Source organism: Pristis pectinata, chromosome 7 (genome assembly GCF_009764475.1).
Source record: "Pristis pectinata isolate sPriPec2 chromosome 7, sPriPec2.1.pri, whole genome shotgun sequence".
NCBI classification, from domain to species: Eukaryota; Metazoa; Chordata; class Chondrichthyes; order Rhinopristiformes; family Pristidae; genus Pristis; species Pristis pectinata.
This window is the reverse complement of record NC_067411.1, coordinates 19,945,934-19,961,824: the sequence shown is the minus strand read 5'-3', so window position 1 is coordinate 19,961,824 and position 15,891 is coordinate 19,945,934. Positions and strand designations below refer to the sequence as shown.

Here is a 15,891-nt window from a genome sequence, read left to right as displayed (position 1 = left end):
CTTAACTGATGAAAGGCAGAAAAAGGGGGACAAGAGATAAGAAATCACCAAACAACAGCTGTGAAAGGAGGAGTAAAAGAGAAAAGGCAAGAAGGGGAATAAATAATGAAGGAGGCAAAAGAGAAAGGCAGATATTTGTACCAGATCACAATCCGCCTGGAACAAAATATACCCTGATACCAAAATAAACATCACGTCTACACCAGGTGGTGTTGTCAGAAATTAATCAGTATTCCCACACTAGCTCAGATCATTGTAGGCCATTATGAAATATCACTCACAGGTGTGATAGCATATGGAGCCAATATTACAGCTGCAATGATCTGATCATATCTAAAAGCAATCAGACACAAATGACACGAAGCCAAGAATCAATAACAGAAGGAGGCTATCACAGGCAGGACTGGTTTCCTACTGTTTTATTAATCACATATTGATAGCAGTACTGTAGAATGATGCAGAACAGGAGGCCATCATTCCACCCCTTGTGCTTGTGATGGTTCTCTGATCCCACTTCCCTGCCCCTCTGCCCCATAGCATCATTTTCCCCTTCAGGTATCCAAGAAATTCTCTACTGAAGTTGTCATTGCATCGGCTTCCACCACCCTTGCAGGCAATGCATCCAAGATCAAACTGTGCGTGTCTATAAGAAAGTGATTATAGAAAGATCATGTAGAAGTAGACAGAGAAGGATTGTATAAATAGATATATTACTTTTTTTTAGGTTAAAAAACCTTTTCTTTCTGGGGCTAATGCCAATTACCATATTGGTTTAAACCGTGTGTGTGTGTGTGAACGGTGAACAGGTCAATTAAACACTTACCGTGAGTTGTCGCAACAACTGGGACACTCCGAACGATCTCTCTTCTCTGGGGAAGCGCAGCGTCTTGAGGTTGTTTTGCTTGGCCAGCACTAGGAAAGTGCCCAGCAGGAAGCTGCTCACAGACAGCGCCAAGTAGAAGAGGAGCTTGCCGAGAAGCCAGGCGAAGAGGGACGAAGACTCCTCCACGGAGTGGAGGCAAGAAGCCGCGAAGAAGCAAAGTCCAGCCAGGAGAAAGTAGTAACCGCGTCTGCCATCAGGACACATAGTGACCATCGCATGTCCTCCAGCAGAAACAAGCTTGACCTGCTCCTCCTCTTAAACACATCCACGTCCATAACACTTGCAAACATGTAGAAGGCACTTATAAAGACTCGGGGATTAGGTCCGCGGCACCTAGGAAGATATTAAAAAAATACAATTGACAACCATCCATAAAAATTACAGATGCAACATATTTAGAAGGGCAGCCAATCCTCTCGTTTTATGATGCAGATTCTACATATTTTTCGGGACTGTCGCTTGCTCTGAGGAACAGCCCACCGTCACCTACACTTGCTTTAGTGCTACATCTAGAGATTTGTCATCTCTTTTGTAAACGCGAGTCTCCTCCTGTTTCTCAGATCATTCTTGACCAGGGTTTTTTTAAAGGGGGCGAGCATGTCTATGTGTCCAAATTCTGCTGCAAACCTCCAGTCCTAACGTTTGAGATGCCGCCCAACTACCTTCCATCAAGGGGGAGAGAGGACGGAAAGAGCCCAAGTCCGAAAATTTGCTCTTTTTCTTCTTTATATCCATCAAGACTAGGTGTTATTTTCCGACAGCAACCGATGACGAGCCGTCACTTTCAATCCGCCAATTTCCTGTGCCTCAGCGTCAGCGCAATCCGGAAAGGAAACCACATCTTAAAAGGGGCAAGGTCCAAACCTCTCTGGGTCCAATCGCTGCTCGAACACCAGGCTGGGATTCTGCTTCACAGAAAGAGGGCGCTTTTAAAAATAATAAAAGATTAAACTGTTTCTGCCTTCACTGGGTTAAGAGTGGTGGGTTCGATGGAAACCAATGCGGCGTCGATAAAGCCATAACCTTAGGACATGTTTAAAATGACATGCCGCCATAATATTATGTAAACAGCAAGGCAAACTTTAATTAAATGCTGGATTAAGGTTTATGAATTCATAGCTTTATTTTTATCGGGGCTAACAGACTAGCATTGAGCATGAGTCGATTATCAGCTGAACTAATGAATTTACAAGACCTTCGCCCGAGGGAAATTGCGATTATAGAGAAATGGGCGGTCCAGTCAAACTAAAAATTAAAAATTGGTTTGATTCTCGTCGTGAATAAAATTATTGGGGTGTTCATATGTAACTAAATTTTTTTATTCCAAAATAAACTTTATTCATCATAAAAAAACAAACTATATACAACAATCAAACAGTGCAAACCTTTACATCCGTGTACGGATCAATCATGAGTGTTACCTTTTTATATAAAAAAAACAGCACCGATGCTACTCCTGAGGCTCCCTGGGATGATACCCCAATCCCATATTTACAATATTTAAGGGGCTTTCTTGTCTGACCCCACCCCTCCCTCTCCAGTAGCTGAAGAACCCTAAACTCTAGTCCTTCCCCACCGAGCCCTTGTGTTGGCTGCATCCAGCTTCAGTGCGTCCCCCAGCAAGTACTCCTGCAGCCTGGAATTCACTAAGAGATGAGGAGCTATAGGTGCCATTAATAAGCTTTGGTTTCTCCTGGTGGGGGCTTTTTAAATTGTGTGGACCATCCTACTAACTTTCCCAGGAGACCAGTTGAGAAGCTAAAGCACCACATTTACAAATGACTACATACAACCAAATAGAGTATCAATTCGATTGAGAAAATGCCTAAAAGCTGTGGCTGAGATCCATAAACAATTACATCAATGTCATGATAGCATTAACAAGTTATTTGAGTGCAATGCAATGTTCAGTTCCAGAAATTACATTTCTAGGAACAGTTACTTCCTAAATCATAGGGATGTATAAAGGAAGAGTGAATGGAAAGCGTAAAGGTACGTGATTCATATAGTTCAAAAATATACAGATATAAGAGTGAATCATCATAGATAATGGAAGGGAGGTTTTAATAACAAGTGTGTTGAGCCTTTTTACAATAGGAATTCTATGGAAGCATAAATTAATTTTAGTAGTCTTTGTTCATTCACAAAATTCTGATGAACGATTTTATTCCATAAAAGTACAGAATCCCACAGAATAAAAGACAATCAGATAATTCACAAGAGACTATTTGCCTGTCGCCAGCTCATTGAAACAATGCAATTAAGTTCCTGCAAATTAGTCCTCTTCAAATGCATATCCAATTGCCTTTTTAAAGTTTCAATAGAATCTATACAAAACTGTCTTTCAGGTTGGGCTTCCAATTTCTCTTTCTTTTGGCTAATTATTTTAAATCACTGACCTCTGGGTTACCAATTCACTTGCCCAAGAAAACTTGCTCCCTATTTAAACTTCTCCTTATTTTGACTAACTCTATTAGGTGTCCTCTTTACCCTCCACTGCTTCAAAGAAAACTATGTCAGTGTCTGCAATTTCTCACCTTTGGTGTTATTCTGATAAATCTTGCTCATACCCTGTGTGAGACATGACCGTCTTCCTGAGATGAGGTGTCTAGAAATGTACACAGCTTTCTAAACTGAGACTTAATCAACAATTTGTAAAGATTTAGCAAAACATCCTTGTTTCGTACAATGCCATGTACTTAACCTGTCACCTTTGATGTTTAGGTTTCTGTCTTATTTAAGATAGTGCTAATTAGATCATGCTGCCTCCTTATATTGATCCTCTCAAAGTGCATCACTTCACATTTCTCAGCTTTACATCTGCCTATTTCACCAGTCTACGTCCTCCTGAAGTCTGCTGACATCTGCTCAATATTTACTACATTGCCAAAAATGGCACCGTTTACAAACTTAAAAACCTATATCCAAGTCAAAGTCATTCATATATAATGAGGAAAAAGAAATGACCCTAGTACTGAACTCTGGGGAACACCAGGGAATTCTCTCTGTCTTCTAGCCTAGTCATAGAGTTATACAGCACAGAAGCAGCCCCTTCTGCCCACCATGTCCATGCTGATGTTTTTCACCCAGCTATGCTAATCCCATTTGACCACATTAGGACTGTATTCTTCTGTGTCTTGCCTATTTAAGTTTCCATCCAAATGCACTTGAAATGTAAAAATTGTATCCGATTCCACCACCTCCTCTGGCAGTGAGATAGCAATCACTCTCTGTGTAAAAAAAGCATACCACTCAGATCACCTTTAAAGCTCATTCCTCTGACCTTAAATCATTGCCATCTTATTTTTGATACCCGACTGTGAGGAAAGATATACTCTATCTATGCCTCTACTAATCTTATATACTTCTATTAGGTCACCTTCGCTCCAAAGAAAACAAGCACAGCCTATCCAATCTCTCACCATAACTAATCCCTCCAATCCAGAGAATATCCTGGTGAACCAAAATCAGAAAATGCTGGCAATGATCAGCAGGTCAGACCACATCTGTGGGAAGAGATACAGAGTCAATGATTCAGGTCAGAAACCCTTTGTCAGAACTGAAAAGGAGACAAAGGAGAAGTATAAAACTACAGGGAGGGGCATGTCTCTCTTAGAGTAAGACCGAAGTGACCATGGGGATAAACTGTAAACAAGGTTATCCAACCTGAAATGTTGACTCTGTACCTCTTCCCACAGGTGCGGCCTGACCTGCTGGGTATTTCCAGCATCTTCTGTTTTTGTTTTAGATTTCCAATGTCTGCAGTTTTATTGATTTTCAACATCCTGATGAATCTCCTCAGCACTCTCTCCAGCACAATCACATTCCTCCTATGTTGTGATGACTAGAAGTGAACACAATACTCCAAATGCGGCCTAACTGTACAATTACACATCCAAATTATCACCGCTTCTTTAATTCTATGTGTTCCTACTTTTCCAATAAAGTCTATTACACTGTTCTTTATCAAATAATTTTTGTAAGCCCACATGAACATCTACTGCATGGCCTTTATTAACAGTTTCTGCTATTTCATCAGAACCAGCAGATCAATCAGACACAATTTGTCATTAACAAGTCTGTGCTGAGTATTTCTTATTAAACTGTTTCCCTGAGTGAGAATTAATTCTGTCCTGGACAAAGCTACCTTCTGTAAAAGTAACCATGACCGTACTGGAGTGTCAAAAATCCCTTCTCCATGATAATTGCCTTCATTCTCTTCTTTTGTGAAAACGTGAAACACTCATTCAATATCAGTCTGCAAAAGAAGCTCTTTTTACTCTAAAATGATCCACCATTGCTTTAATTATCTTTCTACAAGATTACATGGGTCCCCTTTTATTTATCTACCTCTTTTCCATGTTCTTTGTCCTTCTTATTATCATCTTTCAAATTCTCTTTGCATTCTACATTCTGTCAGGTTTTTAGTTGTCAAAAAAACAAAATAACAAATGGTTTGTTAATTTAAATTTTTATTTAATCCAGGCAAGTCTAGCTTTAGGTCTTCCCTTCTTACTGTACAATGGATGAATGAAATACGATTAGAAAAAAAACAACTATGCATTCTGAAAGTTATAGCAAAAATTCTGTACTCAAAGATTTGAATTTCTCCTACAACTTTCTAAATATAAATGAGATAACGAACAATATCAGTATAAAGCTGAATTAGAAAAATATGCAGAATCTCAAAATATTTACAAATTAAAACATTTCACTAATTGTTATATTTCATATGTATTTAAAAGACGCCTATCTGAAAAATCCAACTGAGAAATAGCAAGTGTTACTTAAAGATAAACAAACAACAATTAGAAAGATGTTTTAGTAAAATAGCTCTTGCTGTTTCACTTCATAAATATGTTGGGCAACATCAATTTCCTATTTACATGGTAATACAAATATGTGTAGTTCTATCGAGCTGACATCTAGTCTCTACTGCACATTTTCAGTGCCCAGGGGTAATCTCCCAGCAATTACTGTGAACGAGCAACATCTGGTGGCAGAAATACTGCCATTAGCTGTTTTGAAATATCCTTTATTTGAAGAAATCAATCATAGTTTTAAAATGCAAAAGAAATAAGCAATTAATTAATTGGTAAATACTTCTTTGTAGAAAAAATGAAAAGACAGAGCATGGTAAATGGTAAGAGACTGAGAAGGATTTGATGTTCAGAAGGACTTAAGTGTCATTATACATGAATCACTGAAAGGTACTCAGCAGGTTCAGTACAGCAATTAGGAAGTTAAAAGATATGTTGGCATTTATTGCAAGATGATTTGATTACAAGAGTAGAGGTGGCTTTCTGCAATTATATAGAGTCCTTTTAAGATCGCATCTGTCTCCCTCCCTAAGGAAAGATATGCTTGTGATTGAGGGAGTGCAGTGTTCCTGTGATCCGTTAATGACGTGGACAGTTCACAAGTTGGAAATGTTGTTGCAAACTGAGTTCCCATATGTTCATATGTACGGGCTGTCCATAAGTGGGGTGTTTGTAACCCGGGGAAGACCTGTAAAGGTTCATTAGATTGATTCCTAAGTAAGAAGCTTGTCATATGAGAAAACATTAATCAGACTAGGCCTGTACTCTCTTGAAATCTGAAGAATACGAGGAGATTTTATATGTTTCAATATGTTCATTGAGGCATACAAAAGGGGCTTGACAGGCTAGATGCAGAGTTGATGCTGACCCCAGCTGTGGTGTCTATAATACGCTAAAAGATGAACTCTTGATCTCCCAATCTACCTCGTCATTTTACTTGTCTATCTGCACTGCACTTTCTCTGTAACTGAACACTATATACTGCATTCTGTTTTCCTTTTTACTGTCACAAACCAGCAACAAAAGAAACACACTGAGCATGATTCAGTGTTAAAAACTATTTTATTAATCACTACTTATGATAATACGTAAAATAAAAGTAAAAATGTTAGTATGTTAGAATTCAAAAATGTTAAACCTCGAACGTTAACCCCAAAACTAAACTCTTCGTGTGTGTGTGTGTGACAAAGTCCAAAACTCCCAGTTCCGGAATGGTTCTTAAAGTTCAGTTCCGCAAGCCATAAGGTGAAACATGAGCAAGGGCTTCTTCAACAACCACCGTTGTCTGAAGATAAGATGTAGATGTAGAAAAACATAGAGAGAGTACATACGAAATCCAAATGTTCCACGATGGAACCCAAACGACACTTCAGTGTTTACTCGGTAGTGACTTCCTCACCCCGAAAAGCATCCGAACCGTGGTCGTCCACACACAAATACCTGTTTCCTTCTACAGGTCAGCAACAAAGTGAACTCCACCGGATTACTTCCAACTTCCATACATGGATTTCAGTGGCAAACACAGTTATTGTTTCTCATCCATCGATAGAGAAAACAAGCAGGCTGGTGTCTCTCTCCCTTCTCTCTCTCTCTCCTTCTTCTTCTTCTTCTTCTGACTTCTTCAACAACGTCATTACGTCCTTTATCTTCTATTGACGTAAGCACGCCCCACACACACATACACACACACTCTCTATCTTAAAGGGACTTTCACTGAGTCCGTAACATTACTTATGTATGGAATGATCTGTCTGGATGGCACAGAAACAAAAAGCTTTTCACTGTATCTCGGTGCATGTGACAATAATAAATCAAAACCAATAGCCTCAAAAAAGGGCCATGCATTAAGTTCAGCAATGAGAACAAATTTCTTCACCAAAAGGATGTTGAATCTTTGGAATTCACTGTGTAAGCGGACAAGTGGCAATATCCTGCTATTCCTTATGCTGTTACATTTGGAATATTATGAGAAATTTTGGGCCCCATATCTATGTGCTGATCCTGGAGAGGATCCAGAGAAAGTTAACAAGAATGATCCCAGGAATGAAAGACTTAACGTATGAGGAGTGTTTGGCTGGTACTCAATGGAGTTCAGAAGGATGTGGGGGGATCTCATTGAAACCTATTGAATAGGCCTGAATAGAGTGGACATTGGAGACAACATTTCCATTAGTAGGAACATCCAGGATCCAAGGGCACAGCCTCAGAATAAAGGCATGTCCTTTTAAAACTGAGATAATGAGGAATTTCGTCAACCAGAGGGTGATGAATCTGTGGAATTCATTGCCACAGAGGCTGTGAAGGCCAAGTCATTGGGTATATTTAAGGCAGAGAATGATTGGTAAAGGGTTTAAGGGTTATGGGGAGAAGGCAAGAGAATGGGGTTGAAAAAAATCAGCTATGATTGAATGGTGGAGCAGACTCTATAGGCTGAATGGCCTAATTCTGCTCCTATAATTTATGGTCTTAAAAGGAAAAAAATTAAGAAGGCCAAATAAATGGAATTAAGTGTAGCACAAATACAGCTGTAAAATATGCTGTGCACTTGTGATTGTAAATTTTATGGTCAAAATGTAAACCTTTGTGTGTTCATTCCACCCTCAATTGCCCACTCCCCCTTCCCTCCCCCACCCACATTACCTGCTGATGATGGTTGAGGTATGCTTCCAAAACATCCACAACCGTCTGGTCTCTGGTATCCAAAGTGCCTGACAGACAACCATAAATATATACTTTCTATCAGAAGAAGGTGTTAGTTAACAATCATGAGCAGGAACCTAGATAGAATTTTTCCACTACCTAGCCTGAGGCACCACACTATCTTCGGGATTTCAAATGTTCCATATCACCAAGACAACTCATCAGCTAAATTGGCACAGATTAGTAATCAACTTCTGGCTGTACAGTTAAGCTTACACTGGGTAATACCTAGGTTTAGGCCATTAAGAATCAGCAGTGTTTGGAGCTGTGTATTAATTCCAGAATATGTGCTTTTGCATTAATTAGACATTTCATCATTCTTTCTAAATATTTTGGTATGTTAACATTATCATACATAAGCCAACCTGACTCTACCTCCTTTACAATAAGCTAATGCTTACATCTTTCATCACTGGACCAAAGCTACTGAAGCCAGGTTTAATAATCCAGAAATTGTGAGCTCCCAGCTTGACAATTTAAGAACTTGAATAGAGTTTTTCTTTAAAGGAAATGGAGTTAAAAGAAAGTGTGTGTGAAGGTTTGTCGCAATATCCCAAGTGGTTCGCTTGCACCCTATAGGAAAAGAAACTTTGCATCTTTATCAATCTGGCTGAGGATTTTTGACATAAGTTGCACTCTGATATTGTCAACTCTTGCCTTCTGATGTGGCTTAGCAACTCGTTCAGTTGTATCAAACTGCCTGCAACAATAAGAAAATAGTCGAGTTCCACTTTCCCAGGAAGACTAGGAGTGATCAAAAGATTGCCTTGTCTATGAAGCGAGTGTTTAGAAATAAACAGATTTTCAAAGATTTTTTCTTGGATGTGAACCAGCCCGGCAAGGTTGTTGTCATGTGAAAAGGGTAGCTGGCCATCTTTAATAGGTGATGTAGGTAACATTATAGATTCCATTACAACTCGCACAATTATATCTGTTCCTGATTGTTAAATATGATATGAAAATGATTAAAGGACATCAGAAGCCCTACTGAAACAGAAATTCTCTGAGGTGATCTGCAACAATCCACAAAATATCACAATTTTCTTGGATTATTTGTTGATTTACTGCCAGTATAACGTTCCAACAATAGTATTGATGAGGCAAATCCTTTTCAACATAGCTTTAATCAGAAATCTTAAAGAAGGAAACGGCCTTTCTTCGTCATCCATACCTCAATACAGCCTAATTAGAAGCTCTTGCCTGTATTTAATTATGTTTCCCCAATCGCACCAGGTAAAGAATCAAACAGGGTGGCTCACTCTTCTTTCTGTCACTGCAGCTTCATCCAATTGTTGTCTGATTACTCAGACACTGAGATGCAGTGTGTGTTACCTTTCATAATTTTAACCTAAGTGGAAAAAAATACCATTAACTAAAATAGCTGGATTTCTTTTTCAAAATGATTTTCAATTTGTAAGGCTCTGAACATCAGATTTAAACAGAGCTATTAAGACTCAGAAGGCCTAAAGAAAGGAGAAATGAGAGGACAAATTAACTTGAGCAATATGAACACTTTATGCTATGGAGAGGCACTGTGACATATTAATACAGAAGTGATATAGAAGACATAAACCGTGAGGAATTATTTTGGTTCACTCTTTCTCAGTACTCAATTTAAAAATGGCTCAAGCCTGTCATCTCTGCTTAAGTAAAACATAGAGACTGCTGATCTTGCAGTTAAATAGGATGCAACGATCGTAGAAATTCTTAAAATATTTTTACTAATAGTTAAATTTCATGTTCTCCATTGCTATTAAAAATCCCTTTAAATTATTTTGAACTAGATTTTAATTTGTGATTTATAAAATAGTCATTATTTCTAATATAAACAATCCAGCATCCTGACAAATAGAACAGAAGAAAAGGGGCGTATAAAAGTGGTGGAGTACAGCGAACTGAAGGAAGGGGAATTGAATCTATCTTCACCTATCAGAACAGAGAAGAAATCCCATTGAGCTTGTTTTCATTGAGAGTGACAGGGATGAAGTCTGGTTTAAAGAGTCCACGCAATAACACATTTTGGGAAACCATATTCAGGAACAAATTATCTATTCTATAAATGTTAACTAAAATTCTTTTAACTTCTGCACATAGGCAGATAAAAAAGGTATATTTTATCAATTAAATAGTTCCAAACAGAACAATAAAGCAGACTAGCAACAGAACATCTTATTATTTATTTTACTTTTCCATTTTATATGTTGGTATGTTCTGAGATTTTTGACTATTTTGCCTAAGAGGGATTTCAAATGCTGCTACTGAATTCAGATAATGAAGATAAATTTAGAGTGTTGAATAAATCCAGATGTGGTGACTTAATGGTGTTTCCCACTCACCACATCAGCTTGAAACATTTTCATCAAGATATTCCAGTAATGTTTATATCCAATACAGTTCAGATCATTTACATCTCAAATAGGAAGATAATTGTACAAAAGAAAAGGCCTCCAGTTTAAGAAAAAGTGAGTGGTCTGCACTTACAGGTTCACTCAAATCCAGTAACTTTGCGAATGCCAGATGCAAACCCAGAAACAACCTCAAGAAGAACTTGGATTCCTTACTTTGTTCTTTAGTGGCACCGCCATCCAATCTAAACCTTGGTGCCACTGATTGCCATCAACAAGCTCATTCAAATAAGAACTTCTAAAGAATGCAAATGCAGCAAAACAGTTTTGAATTCAAAATCTCTTTGAAATGTATTTTATTTTGAATTGTTATATAAATTTACTCAATTGTACATTAACGATTTGGATGATGGAATAAATGGTTTCGTGGCTAAGTTTGCGGATGACACCAAGATAGGGGGAGGAGTAGGGAGTATTGAAGAGATAGGAAGGTTGCAGAGGGACCTAGACAGTTTAGGAGAATGGGCAAGGAAATGGCAGATGAGATTCAATGTAGAGAAATGTGCAGTTGTACACTTTGGAAGCAGAAATAAGTGGGCAGATTATTATCTAGGAGGAGAGAAAATCCAAAGCACGGAAGTACAAAGGGACTTGGGGGTACTCATGCAGGATACCTTAAAGGTTAACCACCAGGTCAGATCGGTGGTAAAGAAAGCGAATGCTATGTTTGGCATTCATTTCGAGAGGTATAGTGTATAAAAGTAAGGAAGTGTTGATGAGGCTCTACGGGGCACTAGTGAGGCCTCATTTGGAATATTGTGCGCAGTTCTGGGCTCCACATCTTAGGAAGGATGTGTTGACGTTGGAGAGGGTTCAGAGGAGATTTACGAGGATGATTCCAGGAATGAAAGGGCTTACGTATGAGGAGCGTTTGTCGGCTTTTGGACTGTACTCGCTGGAGTACAGAAGAATGAGAGGGGACCTCATAGCGACATTTAAAATATTGATAGGAAAGGACAGAGTAAATGTGGCTAGGCTGTTTCCCTTGGTGGGTGAGTTCAGGACCAGAGGGCACAATCTTAGAATTAGAGGGTACAGTTTCAAAACAGAGATGAGGAAAAATTTCTTTAGCCAGAGGGTGGTGAATTTGTGGAACTCCTTGCCACGTACAGCAGTGGAGGCCAGATCAGTGGGGGCGTTCAAGGAGGAGATAGATAGATATCTAAATAGTCAGGATATCAAGGGATATGGGGATAAGGCCGGAAATTGGGATTAGAATAGGTTTTTTTTCTTCCCCCATTCCCCATTTCTCATTTCTATTTCCCTTTCCTTGGAGCAGACTCGATGGGCCGAATGATAGCTTCTGCTCCCTTGTCTTGTGATCTTGTGAAGATGGTGATTAGGCTTGAGTTGGTGGTTTCTTTTGAACGATTTTGAACCTTGATCCCCACCTAGTGGCATTGTTTAAGAAAACAGGAGTTGCATTTCTTTTTAAGTGATGAAGGATGTATTTTCCTGCACTGTGCAGTCCAAAAATTCTTTCTTAAAACTCATTAGAAACCAATTAGCCTCTTACAAAAGGAAGAAACCTCTGCTACAATTATTGACATTTTTCTGGAGTTAAATCTCATTTGTACAAATAGTTCAAACAATAAAACTATAATGCCGGAAACACTCAGCAAGTACAATGCTGAGTCTAGTTAAAAGAATACAGTACAAGACCACTTCATACAATGATTCAACAGATAAAAATGTTCATAAGATTATCATGTATTATATTGTGCCTTTTACGACCTCAGAATATTCTGGAGCACTTCACAGCCAATTAAGGCCATTTTAGCTGAAGTCATCCAAGGAATCTTAGCAGCCAATTTGTGAAAAGCAAGCTCCCACACAAACATATGCAGACGCTAGAACTCTGAGATAAAAACAGAAAATGCTGGAAATATTCTGCAAGTCAGGAAACATCTATGGAGAGAAAAACAATGTTAATGCTTCATGTCATCGATCTGAAAAATTATCTATTTCTCTCTGCACAAATGCTTCTTGGCTTGTTGGGTACTTCTAGAATTTAGTTTTTATTTCAATCTACTTTAGTGATGTTAATTGAGATTTTAAAATAGGCAAAAGGAAGAAATTCCATGCCCTTTTTCAAATAGCACTGTGGGACCTTTTAAGTGAGGCAGACAGGACCTTAATTTAATGTCTCATCTGAAAAACAGGTCCAACAGTGGCTGTTCACAGTACATTGATGACTTGATCTTGGTTACGTAGATACTGAAATACAACACATACCAGTCTTTCGTCATTGGTCTTTATGAAACAACTGCGCAATATATTAACTGAAGTTCATTGTAAGCATGTTACATCAACTTAAGGCTATATCTACATGAGAAATCAAAACAGGCTTTAAACTAACATAATCAGAAAGATTAAATGGTATTTTTTCCCCATTGATTTTCTCCCATTCCCAGAGTACAGTTCCAGATACCATGGTGTGAGTCCAGCCAATAAATGTTAAAGTCACATCAAGAGTTAGAAGTAGGGTGCAGAATACCAGACCTATGCAAGACTCTGTTCTCACTCACCGTCTACAATATTTCATTCTAACATGGAAAACATAAAAATGGTTAATGTCATTACCACCTCCTCTGAGGTGAAATACCCCAGGTGACATGCTGCTTGGCATTGAGTAACTCAAGCTAAAGACAAAACTCGGACGTTCACAAGAATTAACTTGAGAAACAGTTCCCATGTTGCTTTGACAATAAGTTCAAAGAGGCGTTGATGTTGTTATTATCAGTGTGACAATCCCATTTAATACTGCAATCTCTTTATGAATTCTCAGGGCTGGGTGGAAAATACGATGCCAACATATAAAATTCTGATGCTTTCTGTTTTTATTTGGGCCCAAGTTTCTTTTATCTTTGGGTTGAACTTAGACCTCATAGAATTGCAGTACCCAACAACCTCTGCCCACCCATCCCTCCACCTCAACACCAAATAACTGTAGAGTAATTTAGTCTTATACAATGTAATCAGGACATCAAGTATGCAAAGGGTATTGTCTCTAATATCCCTAATTATAGGTTGCTATATCAAGGAAAGGTAAAAAAAATTATTCATCCCCCACAAAACAATATCCTCTCCTCAATTATATGGCATAGCACTAGATGCAACTTACGTTATTAAATATCACCCAATTTGCATAATCAAATTTACTGTGCCATGACTCAGTCAGTTTCCAACGATACCTCAAGCATTAATAACTGCAGCTACCCATATCAAGGTTCCTGCGCTTTACAGGATTGCGGGGCGGAGAGGTGGTATCTTACATTATTCATTTGTATTCATTTGCAATAATATGGGCCCCATTGCCAAGGCCAGCACTGATTGTTCATCTCTGATGTGCATTGAACTGACAGACTTTCTCGGCTATTTCGTAGTGCAGTTACAAATCAACCACGTTGCTGTGGGTCTAGATTCACATATAGGCAAGAGTAGTAAGCACAGTGGGTTTCCATTCCTAAAGATCATTAGTAAACCAAAATGTGTTTTTATATTGTTACAGCATTGTCCTGGTCCTTTATTGATATTTCAGACTTATTTAATTGACTTAATTTAAATGGCAATGATTTTCTGCTATGTTTACTCCATCAGACAAAGACGATCTTTGTCCACGATAATGTGGTTGACACATAACTGCCCTTTCATATAAGACTGTGCTCACTAGATTTCTTGACACAACAATAAAGAATATCAGACACACAATGAGACTGCAGATGCTGGAATCTGGAGCAAATATACTGCTGGAGGAACTCAATGGGTTGAGCAGCATCTGTGGAGACAAATGGATGGTCGCCTTGAGAGATAATCTCACAGGGAAACCACCCCTTTGCCTGAACGAATGCTGCTTGACCTGCTGAGTTCCTCCAGCTGTCTGTTTTTTGAATAAATAATACTATACTGACTTCTGCCAGTGGTTCAAGGGACCAGCCACTACTGTCTGAGGGCAACTGGTGTTGGTGAACAAATCCAGTTCAACCAGTAAAGTCCACACTAGAATAGAAGTAAAAATTACAACCACACCCTGACTTAGTTTGTAGAGCTCTTTCCTCCATTTCAGACAATTAGAACATAGAACCACACAGCACAGAAACAGGCCCTTTGACCCACCATGTCTATGCCAACCATGATGCCAATCTAAATTAATCCCATCTGCCTACATATGGTCTGTTTGTGTGTTTGAGCTCCGAATCAAGATTTCAGCTGAATGTAAATTAGGTGGTGCTATCACTTAATGAAAGAACAATGTGCTCTCAGGTGTGGTCCTTCACATCAGATCTGAAAACAGGAATAATAAATAGATAACCTGTGATAAAAGTACTGGAGGTTTATATTTTAGGTTCAGCCTGGGGCAACCTGTTAAGACTAATTTTTTTAGATGTGAATATCTGTTTTTATTTGTAGCTTTCAATTAACTTCATTCATTTCAGTCCTTTTTTGACAGTTTTGATGAACCACAGGATCAGTAGTTTTGTACAGAATAAATATTTGGGAAAGAAATATGAAAATTAAGGGCAAGAAGTTAAGCATATACTTTGGAGAGCTGAACCGCAACAAGAAGGAAGGAATGACTATAAGGAGGAGCACCTACAGTCCAGTCTGTCAATTCTTACCTTGATCCATTGATACTACCCAAACCATCCCATCTATTTCCAAACTAAAGGCACTGTCTATCACCTGACTAACAAACCAGGAACTATGGAGGTCTGTCCAGGGCTTTTTGATAACTTATGAAATTTTACAGGATTCCTGGAGTATTTGAATTTGCATTCGAGCCTGGATGTGCATGCCTTTCAGGTCAGTCTCCAATTGCTGTGGGCATATTTGATACAAGGAAATAGTAATAATTGAATGCAACAGCATCGCCTTCTTGAAAAGGTTCCTATACACTCTGAATAATTTCCTACCAAACAATCCTTGCTGGCTGGCTGATGGTCTCACCCCCATTGCAGTCTGTTTGCCAGAGAAGGGAATTTAAGTAAAGTCACTGGAAGTGGAACAGAAGGGAGCAGCCATGAGGATATTTGGTATGTGTAATACCTGTGGGCTCATTTGTGTTGCTGCTCAATCAGTCAAC

The 15,891-nt window shown here is 38.7% G+C and overlaps 1 protein-coding gene across 3 annotated transcripts in view; it reads right to left on the bottom strand.

Moving 5' to 3' along the window:
• Nucleotides 1–15,891, bottom strand: part of snx25 (sorting nexin 25) — a 208,500-nt gene that overhangs the window by 188,562 nt on the left and 4,047 nt on the right. Inside the window, exons 1-2 of one of the 3 annotated variants that reach the window (XM_052020394.1) lie at nt 1,511–1,687; nt 824–1,216 (exon numbers count right to left, since the gene is read on the bottom strand). The gene's annotated coding sequence lies outside the window, so the exon portion shown is untranslated. Of the gene's footprint in view, nt 1–823; nt 1,426–1,510; nt 1,688–15,891 lie in introns of those variants that run through there. The other 2 variants (XM_052020395.1, XM_052020393.1) reach the window with 2 other exon arrangements.